This window comes from Chiloscyllium plagiosum, unplaced genomic scaffold, assembly GCF_037043375.1.
Source record: "Chiloscyllium plagiosum isolate Xiang-an unplaced genomic scaffold, Cpla_swu_hap1 HiC_scaffold_1, whole genome shotgun sequence".
In the NCBI taxonomy this organism is placed as follows: domain Eukaryota; kingdom Metazoa; phylum Chordata; class Chondrichthyes; order Orectolobiformes; family Hemiscylliidae; genus Chiloscyllium; species Chiloscyllium plagiosum.
In genome coordinates, this window is record NW_028270139.1 from 40,156,022 (window position 1) to 40,177,147 (window position 21,126).

The following is a 21,126-nucleotide window of genomic DNA, read 5'->3' on the forward strand; positions in this document are numbered from 1 at the left end:
ACTTGCTTTGTTTTTTTTTAACATTTTTGAAAAATTTCCATTCCAGCAAAAGCCCTTGTTTATTGCAACTGATAGAGTGCATCTGAGTGTCTTTCATCTGCTTCCTTGCTTCAGGAGCTGTTTTCAAAATGAGATACAATTTAATTTTGAATCGTGTGAGTAATTTCAGTCTCTTGATCCTTGCTCATGGGTTGACAAGAAAATTGCATTTTTATGAACAAGACAGCGGCCCAAAGCACTTATTCTCTGTGTTCATATTTTTAACTCTAGTCATAGAAAGGAAGAGCTTGGTAAACAATCTGACTTAGAGGGAGAAAGAAAGAGCGAGCTGTAATGTGCCTTAAGAAACGTAATGGCAAATCATGAAATTAATTCATCCACCAAGATTGTCATTCATGATGGTTAACTGACAGGTTCAAATTGCAATTTCCAGCTCACACAGGCCTAATATTGCCCTGTTTCATTTTCAAATCAAACTGGAGAGCTGCAAACTATAGGATATTTAAGTTACAATTTGCGAACAGAATTATAGAATCCCGTCAGTGCGGAATCAGGCCATTTAGCCGATTGAGTCCACATCGACCCTCAGAAGAGCATCCTAGCTATTCTTGTTCACCTGCATTTCCCATGGCTGATCCACCTAGCCTGCACATCCCTGGACACTATGGGCACTACAGCATGGCCAAACCATCTAACCTGCACATCTCTGGGCTGTGGGAGGAAACTGGAGTGCCCAGAAAGAACTCTCTCAGGCATGCAGAGAATGTGCAATCTCCACACAGACAGTCACTCGAGCGTTGAATCGAACCTATGTCACTGGCACTCTTAGACCGCAGTTCTAACCACTGAGCCACCATGCCAGTGGACTGCATGGTGTCTATACATCAAGAATGTGTATTTATTTAATGCCTTTGACTTCAGAAATTGTCAGAAGGTACATCACAGAAGTATATCAAACCCAGGTCAATCTGAGTTGTGTGCAATATTGTGTCCAAAAGCTCAATCAAAATGTTAGGTTTAAAACAAAGTCGTAAAGAAAGAAAGAGACATTCCAGATGTGTGGTAAAGCATTCCAGAGCATAGGTCCAGGTAGCTGAAGACACAGTCAATAATGTTGGTGCATTCCGAAGTGGTGTCACTGGGTCAGCATCAACATCAGCATGTATATGGAACCTGACATTATATTGCATAATGTGCTGAAGGACAGCATGTAAGTGAGAAATACGAGGCAATGGATCAGTATACAAGCAACTATAGACACAAATCACCTTAGTTTTCAAATAACAAACCACCCTGAGCTCTACTCCTGAAAGTTATGGATTGTAAAAATACTCAAAAGCTGTGTATTTTTTTAATATTTCTGCACATGCTCTGGCAACTGTTGTTAGATGTTTCGAAGCAGGAGTCAGCTGCAGCTATTCCAGATGCAGTACTTAACAATGGTTACAATGTGGGAAATAAGTGGCTGGTCGTCCATTGAAGGAACCCAGTAGCGGATAATTAGGAGGTATTGATATACAGGGCCTGTGAATCATGGAAGACAGTGTCTGTAATCTTGATATTTGTATTCTTACAAAGTTAAAATTGGATTTCAATAAAACTTTGATTCTGTGGCACAAATAGAATAAAACCAAGGATGAAAATTGTTTCTCAATTTGTGCATCATGCTAGTACCATTTGAAATATTTTTGTACTTGTTATATTTTAATGTAAAAATTCTTATATCTGTAAATAGGTAGTCTAGTCCACCAAACTGATTTTTAGGTGAGGCAGCATGGGCAAATCAATTATTTTACCTGTACCCTTTGTGAACACTGATCTTGCTGATAAAACATTACATAGAATATTGTCCAGCACTAACACCCGGCAATAAGCTACTTCGCTTCATTTTTTTGCAATGTTAGATATACTGATTTATTCTGTTGTCAATGATTTGATTTTCATACAAGCATTCAGCATTTTTGTCACCAAATGCATATTCTGAATTTTTAAATGAACCTGTCTTTGCAGTTTAAATATCCCTGGTTTATGAGTTTTAATCATAACTCAATTGCTAGCTTTTTTTGTGTAAGAAGATTGAGAGTTCAATTCAAGCATATGTTTTTAATTCCTGTGCATGTTGTTGACTGCTAAACTTGTTTGAACATGATTTCTTTTTAGCAGTCCATCCTGCAAACTGTGGCACTGGTCCTCGTCACCAGCAAATCTAAGGGGAAATTCAGGTGAAACCTCTTTATTCAGAGTGGAATTTGTTGTGTTTGGAATTGTGTATTTTCTGTAGTTGCATCTTCACCCTAAGACTGACAAGTGAGCGATCAGTATCACAGTCTGCAGTGTGATAGGGTTGGGTGTGAGCAATACTGGTCAGATCACACCTGGTGATTATCAAATCAAGATGGTGCTCAGTAGCAGATGACAATATGACAGTTTGTGCTGATGTCTCCAAAGAAGGTGTTTGTATAATGTACACTTCACACTATACTCACTGTAGTAGCTGCTGTCTGCTCTGATCATCTTGCCAACGCTGTGTTTACCAAGGCACATTTAACATGAAACTCTGATTCAGCTCTTGTATTGCATTCCAGAAGGAGTAATAACTTTTCTCCATGTGGCTGATACTCCATGATATCACCTAGGGTGTTGTAAAAGTAATCTTTGCTTTCAGCATTGGCATATCAGGTGGATGCATAAGCACAAATCATGGTGATAAAATCTTCCTCTGAAAGTGTCATATTTATAGTGGTCATCTGTGCTTTTCCACTGCCTCGGAAAGATGCAATTGGCCTCGTGTGTTGCTCCAGTGTTGGATGGAGACCAGCAACTTCTTTTTCTTAAGATGGCAGCGGGATAGCAGCACAACATGTGAGCTCCTCGGCCCAGGACTCTAGAACTCGTCTATTCCATTTGTTTGATTTATTTTCTTTCTATGCTTTTTGTTTAATGATCCAATTTTTTATGTAACTTACCTTTTAATGACTTCACCGAAAGGCGTCTTCTACCAGTCTGGACCCAGCAAAGAGGTGGCTTCCAATACTGGGGCCTGGGTTGGGGGTCTTGTCCAGGAGGGGAGGCAATCTGGGACTGGAGTGGGCTTTTTGTCCCAGCGTGGAGGTCCTTGACAGCTTCCGGGTATTCCAGCAGCCCAGTGTGAAAGTCCAGTCTTGGTGCAGAGGTCTTGCCTTGGCATTGAGGTCTCATCCTTGCTTCAGAAGTACCTTCTGGGTTGTCCAGCAGCTCAGCGTGGAGGTCTCGTATCAGTGTGATGGGGTGACCCTGTGTGGAGGTTTCAGCCTGGTTTTCCAGCATACGCCAAACCCAGTTTTATGAACTTTTACTTTTATTTCCTTCATATTTATGACTTCTGTATGGTTTTGTAAAAATACACATGACAGTAAATTGCTGTTCTATTCTATTCTGTCTTGATCTTGTGAAGGAGGAGAAAGTGAGGACTGCAGATGCTGGAGATCAGAGCCAAGAGTGTAGTGCTGGAAAAGCACAGCTGGTCGGACAGCATCCGAGGAGCAGGAGTATCGATGTTTCGGGCATAAGTTCTTCATCAGGAATCATGATGACTGGCTTATGCCCGAAATGCTGATTCTTATGCTCCTCAGATGCTGCCAGACCTGCTGTGCTTTTCTAGCACTACACTCTTGACCTTGTGAAGTTCAATCAACAATGCCTAATGTATATTGTCTGTTCGCTGCAAATTGTCATACATACCAGGACACACAATGTTTTAAGTCCAATATGACTTTCATTGAACTTGGTCAACTTGTATGGATGGTCACTTGGCTATTTTGAGTTAGTGTTTTGCCCCTTAAAAACTTTAACCTTTCAGCCCATGCAAGTCCCAGGTATTAAATCTGAAGACGGGTTTCAAAAATCAAAAGTCCTCTTTAATACCATCACAAAAATTGTGGTATTAAAGTCAAATTACTGGATTTTGAGAAATATTGAATTTATACAATAATCACATTTTTGAAAATTATGAACTCCACACAGCGGACTTAGCAGATTTGATACGTTTGCTTTGGTGGCGCCACTGACTTTGTGACATTTGTATGTATGTTAGGAACCAGCAACACTAGCAAAGTATTTGTCATATTAGAGTCAAGAATAAGCTGGTTCTATCAAAAGATTTAAATTATTATAAATATTCAGAAATTGAAGCATCAAAATAGTTTATCTGCGGTCATTCTTTTGAAGGATTTTTGTTTCAATTTCTCTTAGGTATTTGGTCTATCTGACGGTGTGCTGTGTAGATTTAGCAGTATCTATTGGTATAATAACCTTAGATCGCACCAATATCTTTGTCCTTTGATATCACGAGTTGCCCCATTGATCACTGAGAGCATCTGAGTCAGTGAAGCAGGGATTAAACAGGACATTACCTTCCAAACCCATGACCATGTCCACCTAGAAGGACAAGAGTAACAGGTACTTGGGAACACCACCACCTGCAAGGTCCCCTTCAAGCCACTCACCATCTCGACTTGGAAACATGTTGCCAATCCTTCACTGTCGCTGGGTCAAAATCCTGGAAATCCCTCCTAATGCCATCATGGGTCACCCTACAGCATGAGGACTGCAGCAGTTCAAGAAGACAGTTCATCACCACCTTTTCAAGGGCAACTAGGAACAGGTAATAAATGCTGCCCAGCCAGTGATGCCCACATCCCACAAATGAATAAACAAAATACTGCTTTATCTTGTGCTTGCAGCCAGTACTCCTACCTGAATAATGAGACACCAGACTGGAGTATCTTGTAGGTGTCTGCACATGTACTGTCCCTGGGGCTGCTTACTTCTTATGACTAAGTAAGGCTCTTTAATTCCTCATGTACTGTAACACTCCTTTATTTAGCTCTGGCTCCTTACTTACTGATGTCAGTCACACGATCAGTTGCATCATTGGCCTGTGTAGGTCAGAGGCTAGGAACACTAATGAGTAACTCACCTCTTGATTCCCCAAAGCCTGTCTATCATCCACAAGGCACAAGTTAGGAGTCTGATGGAATACTCCCACTTGCCTGGACTGTTGTAGCTACAGCAACACTCAAGAAACATGACCTCATCCAAAGCAAAGTAACCCTCTTGATTTGCACCACATCCACAAGCATACACTTCCTCCACTATCAATGCTCAGGAACAGTGATGTGTACCATCTACAAGATACACTGCAGAAACTCGCCAAGTTGACACAAACTGCACCTACCGAGCTGATGAGCACCATCTAAAAGGACAAAGGCAGCAGATACATGAGAAATCCACCGCCTGTAAGTTCTGCTCCAAGCTGCACACCACAAGTGTCGCTGGGTCAAAATCCTGGAGATCCCTTCCTAACAGCATCACCCTACAGCAGCATGAAGAATGCAGCAGTTCAAGAAAGCATAAGATATACGTGCATTTGGAAAGATAGCGTTTGATTAGGCATAGTCACCATGGCTTTGTGCACAAGTTTGATTACTTACAGTGTGGAAACAGGCCCTTCGGCCCAACAAGTCCACACCGACCCGCCGAAGCGCAACCCACCCATACCCCTATATTTACCCCTTACGTAACACTACAGGCAATTTAGCATGGTCAATTCACCTGGCCTGCACATCTTTGGACTGTGGGAGGAAACCGGAGCACCCGGAGGAAACCCACGCAGACACGGGGAAAATGTGCAAACTCCACACAGTCAGTCGCCTGAGTCGGGAATTGAACCCGGGTCTCTGGCGCTGTGAGGCAGCAGTGCTAACCACTCTGCCACCGTGCCATTCTTTGATGAAGTTACCAGGTAGGTTGACAAGGCAGGGCGTTAGGTGTAGTCTATGTGGATTTCAGTAAGGCCATTGATAAGGTTCCACATGGCAGGCAGCTCTGGAAGGTTAAATTGCATGGAGCTGGCAAATTGGATACACAATTGGCGTGATGGTAGGAAGCAGAGGGTCATTGTGGAAGAATGCTTGTCAAACTGGAAGCCTGTGACTAATGGAGTGTCTGTGGGGTTGGTGCTGGGTCCATTGCTGTTTGTTATCGATATCAATAATTTGGACGAGAATGAACAAGGCATGATTAGTAAGTTTGCAGAAGATGGATTCTGGGTAATCCAAGATGGAAGACGGGAAACATTTCTGGCTGTAAAAGCTGCTTTTTTTAAGGTTTTTTAGGTGTTGGAGGTGATTTCCTCGAATTCCAGGAGCAGCAATTACTGTTTTATATGCTGTTGCATTGTTTTGGAACTTTGGGAAAAAAAAGTCAAAACAACAGCAGTTTTAAAAGGGAGAAGAGCAGACAAAGGAAGCACATGGTGAGGACAGTGCAGGAGAGAGAGAGGGAGAACCTGCACAGTTACCACCTTTGCTGCTTGAATTCGTGTATCGCTGGACATCGGAGTGCATCTGGGAAAATTAACAAACAATGAAATTCACAACTGATCTTGGAGGAACTGTTGGGCGAAGTTCACAACACAGAATCAGATAAGTTAATTGTTGTTTTAAGTCTGTCCAAGAGAAAGGCTGCAGTAGTGAGTATAGTGGATTCTTCTTTGATTATATGTTTTTGGAGATAAGTCTTTTGATTAAACTTAAAATATAAGCCATAGCTATTAATTTAACCTGGGGCAGTGTTTGTAGAGGAGTAAGACACACCTAGATCGTGAAGGAGCAACAATGGTCTTTGCAGTGATATGTACTTCTTGTCAGATGTGGGAGTTTAAAGAGAGTTTAAGGGTTACTGCGGATTATATCTGCCATAAATGCTGTTGGATGCAAATCTTATCAGATCGAGTGGATCTGTTGGGGAGACAGATAGAAGCAATGAGGAATTTGCAACAGCAACAGTATGTGATGGATGGCAGTTATACGAAGGGGGGATGTCTCAGATACAGACACATAGATGGGTTAACTCCAGGAAGGGAGAGAGAGGTCGGCACCTAGGGCAGGAGTCTTTTGAGGAATATACCCATTTCAATCAGGTGTGCTGTTTTGCAAAATGTAGGGGGTGATGGATTCTCTGGGGAACGTAGCGCGAACAGCCAAGTTTCTGGTATTGACACTGGCTCTAATCCAACAAGGGGTACGTCGACTTCCAAGAGATCAGTTGTGTTAGGGGATTCTGTAGTCCGAGGTACAGACAGACGTTTCTGTGGCCAGCAGAGAAAAAGCAGAATGGTGTGTTGTTTCCCTGGTGCCAGAATCAAGGATGTCTCAGAGAGGGTGCAGAATGTTCTCACGGTGGAGAGGGGCTAGCAAGAGGTCATTGTCCACATTGGAACCAACGACATTGGAAGGGAAAAGGTTGAGACTCTGAAGGGAGAATCTGAAGGGAGATTACAGAATTAGGCAGGAATTTAAAAAGGAGGTCCTCAAGGGTAGTAATATCTGGATTACTCCCGATGCTACGAGCTAGTGAGGGCAGGAAGTGGAGGATAGAGCAGATGAATTCATGGCTGAGGAGCTGTTGTATGGGAGAAGTGTTCACGTTTTTGGATCATTGGAATCTCTTTTGGGGTAGAAGTGACCTGTACAAGAAGGACGGATTGCACCTAAATTGGAAGGGGACTAATATACTGGCAGGAAAATTTGCTAGAACTGCTTGGGAGGATTTAAACTAATAAGGTGGGGGGGGGGGGGTGGGACCCAGGGAGATAGTGAGGAAAGAGATCACTCTGAGACGGGTACAGCTCAGAACAGAAGTGAGTCAAACAGTTAGGGCAAGTAGGGACAAGGTAGGACTAATGAATTAAACTGCATTTATTTCAATGCAAGGGGCCTAACAGGGAAGGCAGATGAACTCAGGGCATGGTTAGGAGCATGGGACTGGGACATCATAGCAATTACGCAAACATGGCTCGGGATGGGCAGGACTGGCAGTTTAATGTTCCAGGATACAAATGCTACAGGATGGATAGAAAGGAAGGCAAGAGAGGAAGGGGAGTGGAATTTTTGATAAGGGATAGCATTACAGCTGTGCTGAGGGAAGATATGCCCGGATAATCCAGGGAAGTTATTTGGGTGGAACTGAGAAATAAGAAAGGGATGATCACTTTATTGGGATTGTATTATAGACCACCCTAATAATCAGAGGGAGATTGAGAAACAAACTTGTAAGGAGCTCTCCGCTATCTGTAAGAATAATAGGGTAGTTATGGTAGGGGATTTTAACTTTCCAAACATCGACTGGAACTGTCATAGTGTGAAAAGTTTAGATGGAGAGGAATTTGTTAAGTGTGTGCAAGACAATTTTCTGATTCAGTATGTGGATGTACCTACTAGAGAAGGTGCAAAACTTGACCTACTCTTGGGAAATAGGGTAGGGCAGGTGACTGAGGTGTCAGTGGGGGAGCACTTTGAGGCCAGCGACCATAATTCTATTCGTTTTAAAATAGTGATGGAAAAGGATAGACCAGATCTAAAAGTTGAAGTTCTAAATTGGAGAAAGGCCAATTTTGATTTTATTAGGCAAGAACTTTCAAAAGCTGATTGGAGGCAGATGTTCGCAGGTAAAGGGATGACTGGAAAATCGGAAAGCCTTCAAAAATGAGATAACAAGAATCCAGAGAAAGTATATTTCTGTCAGGGTGAAAGGGAAAGCTGGTAGGTATAAGAAATGCTGGATGACTAAAGAAATTGAGTGTTTGGTTAAGAAAAAGAAGGAAGCATATGTAAGGTATAGACCGGATAGATCGAGTGAATCCTTAGAAGCGTATAAAGAAAGTAGGAGTATACTTAAGAGGGAAATCAGGAGGGCAAAATGGGGACATGAGATAGCTTTGGCAAATGGAATTAAGGAGAATCCAAAGGGTTTTTACAAATATATTAAGGACAAAAGGGTAATGAGGGAGAGAATAAGGCCCCTCAAAGATCAGCAAGGCAGCCTTTGTGTGGAGCCACAGAAAATGGGGGAGATACTAAATGAATATTTTGCATCAGTATTTACTGTGGAAAAGGATATGGAAGATATAGACTGTAGGGAAATAGATGGTGACATCTTGCAAAACGTCCACATTACAGAGGAAGAAGTGCTGGATGTCTTGAAACGGTTAAAAGTGGATAAATCACCAGGACCTGATCAGATATACCCTAGAACTCTGTGGGAAGCGAGAGAAGTGATTGCTGGGCCTCTTGCTGAGATATTTGTATCATCGATAGTCACAGGTGAGGTGCCGGAAGACTGGAGGTTGGCAAACGTGGTGCCACTGTTTAAGAAGGGTGGTAAAGACAAGCCAGGGAACTGTAGACCAGTGAGGGAATCCTGAGGGACAGGATGTACATGTGTTTGGAAAGGCAAGGACTGATTCGGGATAGTCAACATGGCTTTGTGCGTGGGAAATCATGTCTCACAAACTTGATTGAGTTTTTTGAAGAAGTAACAAAGAAGGTTGATGAGGGCAGAGCAGTAGATGTGATCTATATGGACTTCAGTAAGGCGTTCGACAAGGTTCCCCATGGGAGACTGATTAGCAATGTTAGATCTCATGGAATACAGAGAGAACTAGCCATTTGGATACAGAACTGGCTCAAAGGTAGAAGACAGAGGGTGGTGGTGGAGGGTTGTTTTTCAGACTGGAGGCCTGTGACCAGTGGAGTGCCACAAGGATTGGTGCTGGGCCCTCTACTTATTGTCATTTACATAAATGATTTGGATGCGAGCACAAGACGTACAGTTAGTCAGTTTGCATATGACACCAAAATTGGAGGTGTAGTGGACAGCGAAGAGGGTTACCTCAGATTACAATAGGATCTGGACCAGATGGGCCAATGGGCTGAGAAGTGGCAGATGGAATTTAAATCAGATAATTGCGAGGTGCTGCATTTTGGGAAAGCAAATCTTAACAGGTCTTATACATTTAATGGTCAGGTCCTAGGGAGTGTTGCTGAACAAAGAGACCGTGGAGTGCAGGTTCATAGCTCCTTGAAAGTGGAGTCGCAGATAAATAGGATAGTGAAGAAGGCGTTTGGTATGCTTTCCTTTATTGGTCAGAGTATTGAGTACAGGAGTACAGCAACCTTTTCACGCAGAGGGTGGTCCGTGTATGGAATGAGCTGCCAGAGGATATGGTGGAGGCTGGTACAATTGCAACATTTAAGAGGCATTTGGATGGGTATATGAATCGGAAGAGTTTGGAGGGATATGGGCCGGGTGCTGGCAGGTGGGCCTAGATTGGGTTGGGATATCTGGTCGGCATGGACGGGTTGGACCGAAGGGTCTGTTTCCATGCTGTACATCTCTATGACTCTATGACGCCAGAATAGGTGGTATCATGAGCAGTGAGGAAGATTATCAGAAATTGCAGCAGGACCTTGATCAGCTCGGGAAGTGGGCCAACAAATGCAAATAGAGTTTAATATAGGTAAGTGTGAGGTCTTGCATTTTGGAAAGTCAGATCAAGATAGGAGTTTCATGGTGAATGATTGGGCCTTAAGGATTGTGGTGGAACAGAGGGATCTTGGAGTTCAGGTTTACGGTTCTCTGAAAGTGGAGTCTCAGGTAGACAGGGCAGTGAAGAAGGTTTTTGGCATACTGGCCATCATCAATCAGGGCATTGAGTATAGAAGTTGGGACATTGTGTTTCAGTTGACCAGGACATTGGTGAGGCCGCACTTGGAGTACTGTGTTCGATTTTGGTTAGCTTGTTATAGGAAGGATGTTATTAAACTGGAAAAATTGCAGAAGAAATTTACAAGGATGTTGTCAGGACTGAAGAGTTTGAGTTTTTGGGAGAGGTTGGACAAAGTGTGATGTTTTTCTTTAGAGCCTAGGAGACTGAGGGGAGATCTTAAAGAAGTGTATAAGATCATGAGAGGCATGGACAGGGTGAATGCACTCAGTCTTTTTTTCCCAGGGTTGGGGAATCGAGGACTAAAGGCCATCAGTTTAAGATTAGAGGGGAAAGAATAAAGAATAAAACCTATGGGGCAACTATTTTACACAAAGGGTGGTCTGCGTATGGAATGAGCTGCCAGAGGGAATGCTTGATGCGGGTACACTAACAGCACGTAAAAAACATTCGGTCAAATACATGGATTGGAAACGATGAGAAAGGTATGGGCCGAGTGCAGGGAAATGGGTTTAGCATGGATGGACATTTTGGTTGGCATGGAGTAGTTTGGGCAAAATGGCCTGTCTCCTTGCTTTAGGACTCTTTGACTCCTTTCCTAAAGACATTGACAGTATACCTAAATTAGAACTGCAGTCATTCATAAAGGCAGCTCACTGCCACCTTTTCCAGGGCAGCTAAGCTTTATCTTGAGTTGATAACAGAACTTTTGAAATTTTTGTCATAATATGTTTGAAAATTCAAATGTTAAAGATTGTGAACAGTAATGGTCTCCTTATTTGAGAAAAGATATAGTGGCATCGGAGCCAGTCCAGAAAAGATTTATGAAGTGATTCTGGATATAGGAGGATTTTCTTAAAAAGAAGGGTTGAATAAGTTGAGCCTGAACTTATTAGAATTTAGAAGGTTGAATTTATTAAAACATACAAAATACTTAGAGGGCATGACAAGGTGGATGTTGAGAGGTTGTTTCCTGTTATAGGGGACTCAAGGACCAAAAAGCATAATCTTACAGTAATTAGTTTCCCAATTAAGACAGAGATGAGAAGGAATTTCTTCCCTCGGGCGGTGGTAAGCCTGGAGTTCTTTACTACTATTGTGGCTGAGATAAACACACCTTGAATCCGTAAGGTAATAAAAGATTATGGGGAAAAGACATAAAGTGTAGTTGAAAGATTATCAGATCAGCCATGATCTCATTGAGTAGTGGAGCAGACTCACTGGGCCATATAGCCAAAATGTGCTTCTCCATTTTATGGTTTTATGGTCTTTTCGTTGCAAACCAATAGGTTAGGTGAGTGGACAAAAATCTGGCAGGTGAGGGATAATGTTAAAAAAATGTGAAGTTGTTTACAAGAGGAATAGAAAAGCAGAGTGTTACTTGAATAGAGGTTGATTAGAATTATGAGGTGCAGAGGGGCTTGGGTGTTCTAGTGCATGAATTGCACAAAGTCAGTTCATCATCAAGAAAGCTAATGAAATGCTTCCCTTCATGACAAGAGGATTTGGACATAAAAGTAAGGATGTTATGCTTTCGTTATGCATTGAAGACACCATATCTTGAATACAGTATGCAATTTTGGTCTCCTTATTTAAGAAAGAATGCATATGAATTGTGGGTATTTCGGGGAAGGTTTACTAAATTGATACATGGACTGAGTGGGTTGTCTTACGCGGATAGTTTGGACAGCCTGTGGTTGTCTCAATTGGAGTTGAGAAGAGGAACAAAGGATAGTATATCACAGGAACAGGCCCTTCAGCCACACCAAACCGCACCAACACGTTATACCTTTCTAAACTTAAAACCTTTTGCCTCTGTTCTCTGCCTATTTATATATTTGTCAAGACGCCTCTTAAACGTTGCTTTTGTATCTGCCTCCACCACCATCTCTGGCAGTGTTTTCCAGGTCCTTACCACTCTATAAAAAAAACTTACTTCTTGCATCTCCTTTAAACTTGCCTCCTTTTACCTTTAAGCCTGAGTAACTGATATCTCTTGCCTGGCGAAAAGACTCCAACTATCCATTCTATCTTGCCTCCCATAATAAACATTTATCAGGTCACCCCTCACCCTTCAATATTCAAGTGAAAATAAACCAAGTTTCTCCAATGCCTTCTCATAGCTAATACTCCCTAAATCAGATAACATCCCGGTAAACCGATTCTGTACTGTCTCCAAAGCCTTCACATTCTTGTGTGGTGAACAGAACTGTATGCAATATTTCAAATGTGCCTAAGTTCAGTACAGCTGCAAACTGACTTAATAAGTTTAAAAAATTGTACCCTGACCAATGAAGACAAGCATGCCACACACCTTAACTATCTTATGCACTTGTGTTCACATTCTCAGTGAGCTGTGGACCTAGGCCCCTCTGTATGTTGATGCTTAATAAGGGTTCTGCCCTTTACTGGATACTTTCCTCCTGTAATCGACCTTCCAAAACACATCACTTGTATTTGTCCAGGTTAAATTCATCTGCCACTTCTCCGCCCAGGTCTCCAGTGTACCTATATCCTATGGAAATAAAGGCGGGGGGGACAGAGGCGGTGGGGTTTGCCTTATTAGTAAGGAATGAAATTAAATCAATAGTAAGAAACAATGTAGGGTCAGATGGTGGAGAATCGGTGGGGATAGAATTAAGGAACTGCAAAGGTTAAAAAAAACAGTTGGAGTTATGTACAGGCCTCCAAAATGTCGTCAGGAACTGGAGCAGGAACGGGATAGAGAGAAGATGTGGAGCAAAGGCAAAGCGATCATGGGGATTTCAATATGCAGGTTGCCTGGGAAAATCAGGTTGGTAATGGATTGCAAGAAAAGGAATTTATGGAAGATACAAGATGGCTTTTTGGAGCAGCTTGTGATGGAGCCCACTGGGGAACAGGCAGTGTTGGATTTAGTGTTGTGCAATGAGGCAGACTTGATAAGGGAGCTTAAAGTGAAGGAACCCTTAGGAGGCAGAGATTATAATACAATTGAATTTACTCTGCAATTTGAGAGAGAGAAGATAGAATCAGAGGTAATAGTATGACAGCTAAATAAAGACGACTGCAGGGGCATGAGAGAGGAACTGGGTAGAATTGACTTGGAGAGGAGCCTAGCAGGAAAGACAGTGGAACACTAATGGCAGGAGTTTCTGGGAATACTTCAGGAGACAAAACAGAGATTCATCCTGAGGGAAAAGAAGCATGGTACAGGGAGGATGAAGCAACTGTGGCAGACTAGGGAAGTCAGGGATAGCATAAAGGCAAAAGAGAAAACATATAGGCAGTGGAGAACCAGAGGATTGCGAAGCTTACAAAGACCAACAGAGGGCAACAAAAAAAGAAATAAGGAGGAAGAAGATTAAATACGAGGATATGCTAGCCAGTAATATAAAAGAAGTCTGTAAAAGTTTCTTTCGATACATAAAGGGCAAAAGAGAGGCAAAACTGGACATTGGGTCACTGAAAAATGACGCTGGAGAGATAATAGTGGGGAATAAGGAAATGGCTGAGGAACTGAGTAAATACTTTGCATGAGTCTTCACGGTGGAAGACACGAGTAAAATTCCAAAAATTCAAGAGAATGGGGGGCAGAGCTGAGTATGGTGGCCATCACCAAGGAGATGGTGCTAGAAAAACTGAATGGCCTGAAGGCGGTTAAATCACCTGGACCAGATGCACTACATGCCAGAGTTCTAAGGGAGATAGCTGAAGAGATAGTGGAGGCATTAGTGATGATCTTTCAGGAATCGCTCGAATCAGGGTGGGATCCCAGAGGACTGGAAAATCATTAATGTGACACCCCTGTTTAAAAAGGGAGTAAGGCAAAAGACGTAAAATTACAGACTGATTAGCCTAACCGCAATCGTGGGTAAGATCCAGGAATCCATTGTGAAGGATGAGATTTCTGAATAATTGGAAGTGTATGGTAAAATAGGGCAAAGTCAGCATGGTTTCATCAAGGGGAGGTCATGTCTGACAAATCTGCTAGAATTCTTTTGAGGGAATAACGACCAGGTTAGACCAAGGAGAGCCAATGGATGTTATCTATTTGGCCTTCAAGAAGGCCTTTGACAAGGTGCTGCACAGGAGGCTACTGAGTAAGAAAAGGGCCCATGGTGTCAGAGGCAAGGTGCTAGCAAGGATAGAAGCTTGGCTGTTTGGCAGAAAGCAGAGTGTGGGGATAAAAGGATTCTTCTTTGGATGGCAGCCATTGATGAGTGGTGTTCCGCAAAGCTCAATTTGGACCACAGCTTTTCACTTTACACATTAATGATCTTGATGAAGGAACTGAGGGCATTCTGGCTTAGTTTGCAGATGATACAAAGGTAAATGGAGGGGCAGGTAGCGTTGAGGAGGCTGCTGAAGGATTTCCACCACTACGGTCATTTATGACCAAGCCAGATCTGTATCCATCTTACCAGCTCACCGTGGATCCCATGTGACTGATCTTTCCGTATCAGCCTTGTCAAAAGCCTTGCTAAAGACCATGTAGTCAACATCCAACCCCACCCTCATCAAACATCTTCCTCACTTAGAGTCATAGAGATGTACAGCACGGAAACAGACCCTTCGGTCCAACCCGTCCATGGCGACCAGATATCCCAACCCAATCTAGTCCCACCTGCCAGCACCCGGTCCATATCCCTCTAAACCCTTCCTATTCATATACCCATCCAGATGCCTTTTAAATGCTGTAATTGTACCAACCTCCACCACTTCCTCTGACAGCCCATTCCAAATACGCACCACCCTCTGTGAAAAAGTTGCCCCTTAGGTCTCTCTCATATCTTTCCTCTCTCACCCTAAATCTATGCCTTCTAGTTTTCCCCCACCCCAGGGAAAAGACCTTGTTTATTTACCCTATCCATGTCGCATGATTTTATAAACCTCTATAAGGTCACCTCTCAGCCTCCAACGCTCCAGGGAAAATAGCCCCAGCCTGTTCAGCCTCTCCCTGACAACATTCTTGTAAGTCTTTTCTGAACCCTTTCAAGTTTCACAACTTAGGAAGGAGATCAGAGTTGCACCCAATATTCCAAAAGTGGCCTAACCAATGTCCTGTACAGCCACAACATGACCTCCCAACTACTATACTCAATACCCTGACCAATAAAGGAAAGCATACCAAACACCACCTTCACTATTCTATCTGCCTGTGACTTTACTTTCAAGGAGCTATGAACCTGCACTCCAAGGTCTCTTTGTTCAGCAACACTCCCTTGGACCTTAGTGTGTGAGTCCTGCTAAGATTTGCTTTCCCAAAATGCAGCACTTCGCATTTATCAAAATTAAACTCCATCTGCCACTCCTCAGCCCATTGGCCCATCTGATCAAGAACCCGTTGTAATCTGAGGTAACCTTCTTCGCTGTCCACTGCTCCAGCAATTTTGGTGTTATCTGCAAACTTACAAACGATACCTCTTCTGCTCACATCCAAATAATTTATATAAATGACAAAGAGTAGTGAACTCACACCGATCCTTTTGGCACTCCACAGGTCTCCAGTCTGAAAATAACCCTCTGCCGCCAACCTCTGTCTTCTACCTTTGAGCCAGTTCTGTATCCAAATGGCGAGTTCTCCCTGTATTCCATGAGATCTAGCCTTGCTCACCAGTCTCCCATGGGGAACCTTGTCGAACGCCTTACTGAAGTCTATATACATCACGTCTACCATTCTGCCCTAATCAATCCTCTTTGTTACTTCTTCAAAATACTCTTATCAAGTTTGTGAGACATGATTTCCCACACATTAAGTCATATTGACCTCCTCAAAAAAGCTCAGTCCAGTTTGTGTTATGTGATTTCCCTTACACAAAGCCATGCTACTTATCACGAATAAATCTGTATTTTTCCAAATGTGAGTAAATCCGGTTACTAGGAATCTTCTCCAATAATTTCCAGACCACAGTTGTAAGGCTTGCTGACGTATGATTTCCCGGATTATTCCTGTGCCCTCCTTAAACAAAGGAACAACATTAGCTATTCTCCAGTCCTCTGGGACATCTCCCCTGAATAAAAAGGATATAAAGATTTCATACAAGACATCACCAGTTTCCTCCTGTGTTTTCTGTGATAGATCCTACCACGACCTGAGGGCTTATCTACCTCAACACTTTTCAAAACATGCAAAACCTCCATCTTTCTTATATCAATATGCTCTCGAGCATAACCCTGTCTAAACTCACCATCCACCATGTCCTTCTTCTTTGTAAATATTGATGAACGTACTCATTAAGGACCTTACCCACCTCCTCCAGTTCCACACACACATTTCCTCTTTGTCCTTGAGTGAATTTACCCTTTCTCTAGCTATTCTCTTGCTCCTAGTGTATAAATAAAATGTCTTGGGACTTTCCTTAATCCTGTTTGCCGAGGGCAATTCATGGCCCTTTTAGCCCTCCTAACTCTGTGTTAAAGTTCTTTCCTGTTTTCTTTGTATTCTTCATAGGTGGTGTGTGATAGAAGCATATAAGATTCTGATTAGTCCTGTCAAGGAGGGCAAGATGTTTCCTCTTGTGGGTCAGTCCAGAACCAGGAGGCACCATTTTAAAATTGGACTTTCTAGGTCAGAAATGACTGTATTTTCTGTCTGAGCTTTGTGTGACTTTGAGACTCTTTGCCTCAGAAGGTGGTAGAGGTGAGGTTGTTCAATGTTTTTAAGACACATGTAGATAAGCTCTAATCTGGCAAGGGACTCAAAAAACTGGGGGTAGATGAGAATGTGCAATTCCAAGACAAACATCAGCCATGATATTATTGAATGGCAGCGCAAGGAGCCAAATGGTCCACTTCAGCCTCTATTTTGTATGTTTATTGTGTAACTCTAGCAATTCTAAACACATTTGGATTATATTCTTGCCATGCCAGACTGTTCAATTCTGAGCATTGATTTATGTTAAGTCTCAGAATGTAAAGGTGGGCACCTGTACTGACAAAGAACTGATTAACCTTGAAGAGACCATCAGCTAGCTCCTTTCAGGTCAGCTTAATGGTCATTTATTAAAAGAAATTAAGTTGGTCAGGAGAAAGTTGTCACACAGTTATTAGGCATGTGATCCAATTTCCAATGAAATGCAACCACATATGGATTAGCCACACTGACCCGTATTATTAGGTTATAGGGAATGTTTCCCAAATATCATTAAACCAGTATAAAATTGTATTTAATTGTTTTAAATTCAAAAGCTAATCAGGGCACATTTTATAAATGTAGTCAGTTCTTAAAGCAAACCAAACACACAGCGTGAGGATATGTGCTCTTCATGATGTGGCTTGATCTCTCAAGTTACTACGGTATTGAAATGAGTTTGCAGGGAGTAAACATCAGAACAGGAACACTAATATTAGGACACACCTTTTGACTAAATTGAATGAATTGGAATTGGGAGTGACTGCCACTTTCCCACACTCAAACAGATATTTTTCTTTTGAAGATTTGTTTTTGATTAGCTTTATTGCTGAATTCATGGAATTGCCATGATCTCTGAAAAGGTTTTAAGCTTCCTCCCAGAGACCACATTTTATTCAGTTAAGACCCATCATCTGTTTAGTGTGCAGTATAATCATTCTGGTCTACAAAGGAGCCAAACAGGATGTAAATGTTTTAATGATGGTCAAAGTACATTTCAGTTTATTGTTAGATCATTTACTGTGTGGAAAATCTCCAGCATGCACACAGGTGAAGATTGCAAAACAAAAGAAGCTGTGTCAATGGAGTGAATTTTGACAATATGAACAATTACCACAACATTAACAAGAGGAATCAGAGGTGAGCTCCCTAAAATAAAACACAAAGATGATTTGTCCTTTCTGATAATTTGAACGATGACAGGTAAGATGTCATTTAAACTTTTAAATATTTGAAAAGCCTCATAATCTGCTGAAATGTCTAAAATACAAAGATATCCATTAATAAGCATTTAATACAATCTGCGTGTACAGGTATATAAATTACACAGTAGAAGTACTTAGTTACCTGAAAAATAGAACACTGCATAGCATTGGCCATGAAATTTAGAAAGTTTAATTAGTTATACTGGTTTATTGTTTAGCTGTGAGTTGCTGCTTCATGTTGTCTGACTCTCCCTGTCCTTTCAATGGCCTTTTCAAGTTTACGGCAAGTAAATTGTTTTATTTCACAGGCAACTGGAAAAGTACCTGCATGGGGTAAATTCCATAGTCAACTCATTGTGATGCAGCTGAATAACAGTTGAAGCTATCGTTTATGAATTGGCCAACAAGAATAATATGGAACCATTAATTTAATTATCTAATTTATTTCTTGATGTGGAGGTGCTGGTGTTAGACTGGACTGAACAAAGTCAAAAACCACACAACACCAGGCTATAGTCCAACAAGTTTATTTGGAAGCACTAGTTTTTGGAGTGCTGCTCCTTCACAGCTACCTGATGAAGGAGCAGCGCTCTGAAAACTACTGCTTCCAAATAAACCTGGTGGACTATAATCTGGTGTTGTGTGATTTATTTCAAACACTGTGGCACATTTAACTATTTTCAAAGCTAATAATTGTGATTCTTAAATCGTGGTTGCATGAAGATTTGTAATATTAATTTGGCACAAGAATGTTTCCTCACTTAACAGACTTACTTCTCCAATTACCAAATTCCTTTTATTGAAGAATAGCCACTGAGTAAGCACGCCCGAGGACAGTGCCTGTAAAATCACAACAGTCTAAGACACTATCTTCAGATGGTGGTAGTGGAGAAAATGGTCATTAAATAGCAGCATTTAGAAACACAATTTTGGATCAATCATAGAATCTCTACAATGAGTAAGAAGCCATTCGGCCCATCGAGTCAGCACCAACCCTCTGATGAGCATCACACACCCAACTCTCTCCCCATAAATCTATATTTTCCAAGGTTAATCCACCTAGCCTGCACATCCCTGGACTCGACAGGGCAATTTAGCATGGCCAATCCACCTAACCCGCACATCTTTTGAACTGCGGAGTACCCGATAGAAACCCACGAAGACATAAGGAACATGTGCAAACTCCGGTCAGACAGTGACCCAAGGCTGGAATCAAACCAGAGTCTCTGGCGCTGTGAGGCTGCAGTGCTAATTGCTAACTAATTGCTACTCTCTTCACAGGGCGGGAGTGGTGAAGAGACACTCACTCCTGGGTCCATAATCCCAGGCCAGGCTCACCAGTGCCTGGGTAAGTGCAAGTTAATACAGACCTTCCCCAAAGCAGCTAATGTGGGGCTGTCACCAGCTCTCCAGCTGGTGGGCAAAATTTTCATCACCTAGAATAAGTTGCTTTCCGATAATCTCACCAGTCACAACATCAGATTACCTCTTAATGCTTTCAGAATGTTTTCTCCCTGCTACTGTTCTCTATAACAGAAGATCATTCCCGATTATTAATAGGTGCATGGAATGTATCTTTAAAAAAATCGTAAGCAGAATTGTAGAAAATTGATTTCCTTGAAGGAAAGGAGACACTTTCAATTTGTGAATTGCCTTTCTAAAGCCTGTAGAGAAGCATAGAACAGGTTAATTGAATCAGCATGAAATGATACATCATTGAGCAGGACTCTACAGAATATTTGCATTGTGGACTCACTCGAAAGCTTCATGAAGTTCGATGATGACTTTTAGTATTCTGCAGTTTTGACAATATAGATCAAGTTACACTTTGGTTTGTTGGCTGCTGCATCACATTATATGAGTGTTCTTAACATTGAATTTAACTATATCACCATTGGAGTGGTGTTCATATGTCAGGAGAAAGTGAGGTCTGCAGATGCTGGAGATCAGAGCTGGAAATGTGTTGCTGGAAAAGCGCAGCAGGTCAGGCAGCATCCAGGGAACAGGAGAAGCGACGTTTCGGGCATAAGCCCTTCTTCAGGCATAAGCCCTTCTTCAGGCATAAGCCCTTGTTCATATGTAAACTCAGCTGCTTCCTTATATGTGATACTTGCCATTGATGCAATGCTGTCTCAACAGAAACATTTTGTATATCTCATTTAGTAAGTTCTGCTTGCTCCAAATTAATTACTCCTTCTAGTTTGAAAGCTCAATGCTCAAATTTGAACAATTTATGTTGCATTTCTGAAACCAAGCCATTAATGCAAATTAGAAATTGTAATAGTGCCAGTGTTTGTCCCTGGGAGACTGTATTCAATGTTTCCCTCTCCTCCACTGCCTCTGCTACTCCACAGATTTACATGTGCTGTAATGAATAGCTATTGTTTTCCGTTCTTCAGCCAATATCTTATCTATTCCCAAACTTTATAACTTTTACCAACATTATCATGTCCTCAACTTGGATCATGGGGCCGGTACTGAGTTCTATTTTGTGGACAGTATGAGTACATTTCGTCTGTGCCAGTGATGTATTACAAATAAGAAAAACATGCCATTATCTGGGAAAAGGTATTTTACATGAATATACACTGGAATTGATCACTAAACATGGGATCTAAAAGGCGGCAACTACCACAGCACTAGCTATACACTGTTAGGATTTATAATGTGCTGGTCGAAAACAATGGTTGGATTAGATTAGATTACTTAGTGTGGAAACAGGCCCTTTGGCCCAACAAGTCCACACCGACCCGCTGAAGCAC

The 21,126-nt window shown here is 41.9% G+C and overlaps 1 protein-coding gene across 2 annotated transcripts in view; it reads left to right on the forward strand.

Moving 5' to 3' along the window:
- The window catches only part of shroom3 (shroom family member 3), a 432,635-nt gene that overhangs the window by 219,440 nt on the left and 192,069 nt on the right, over window positions 1–21,126 (forward strand). The gene's annotated exons all lie outside the window — the stretch shown is intronic.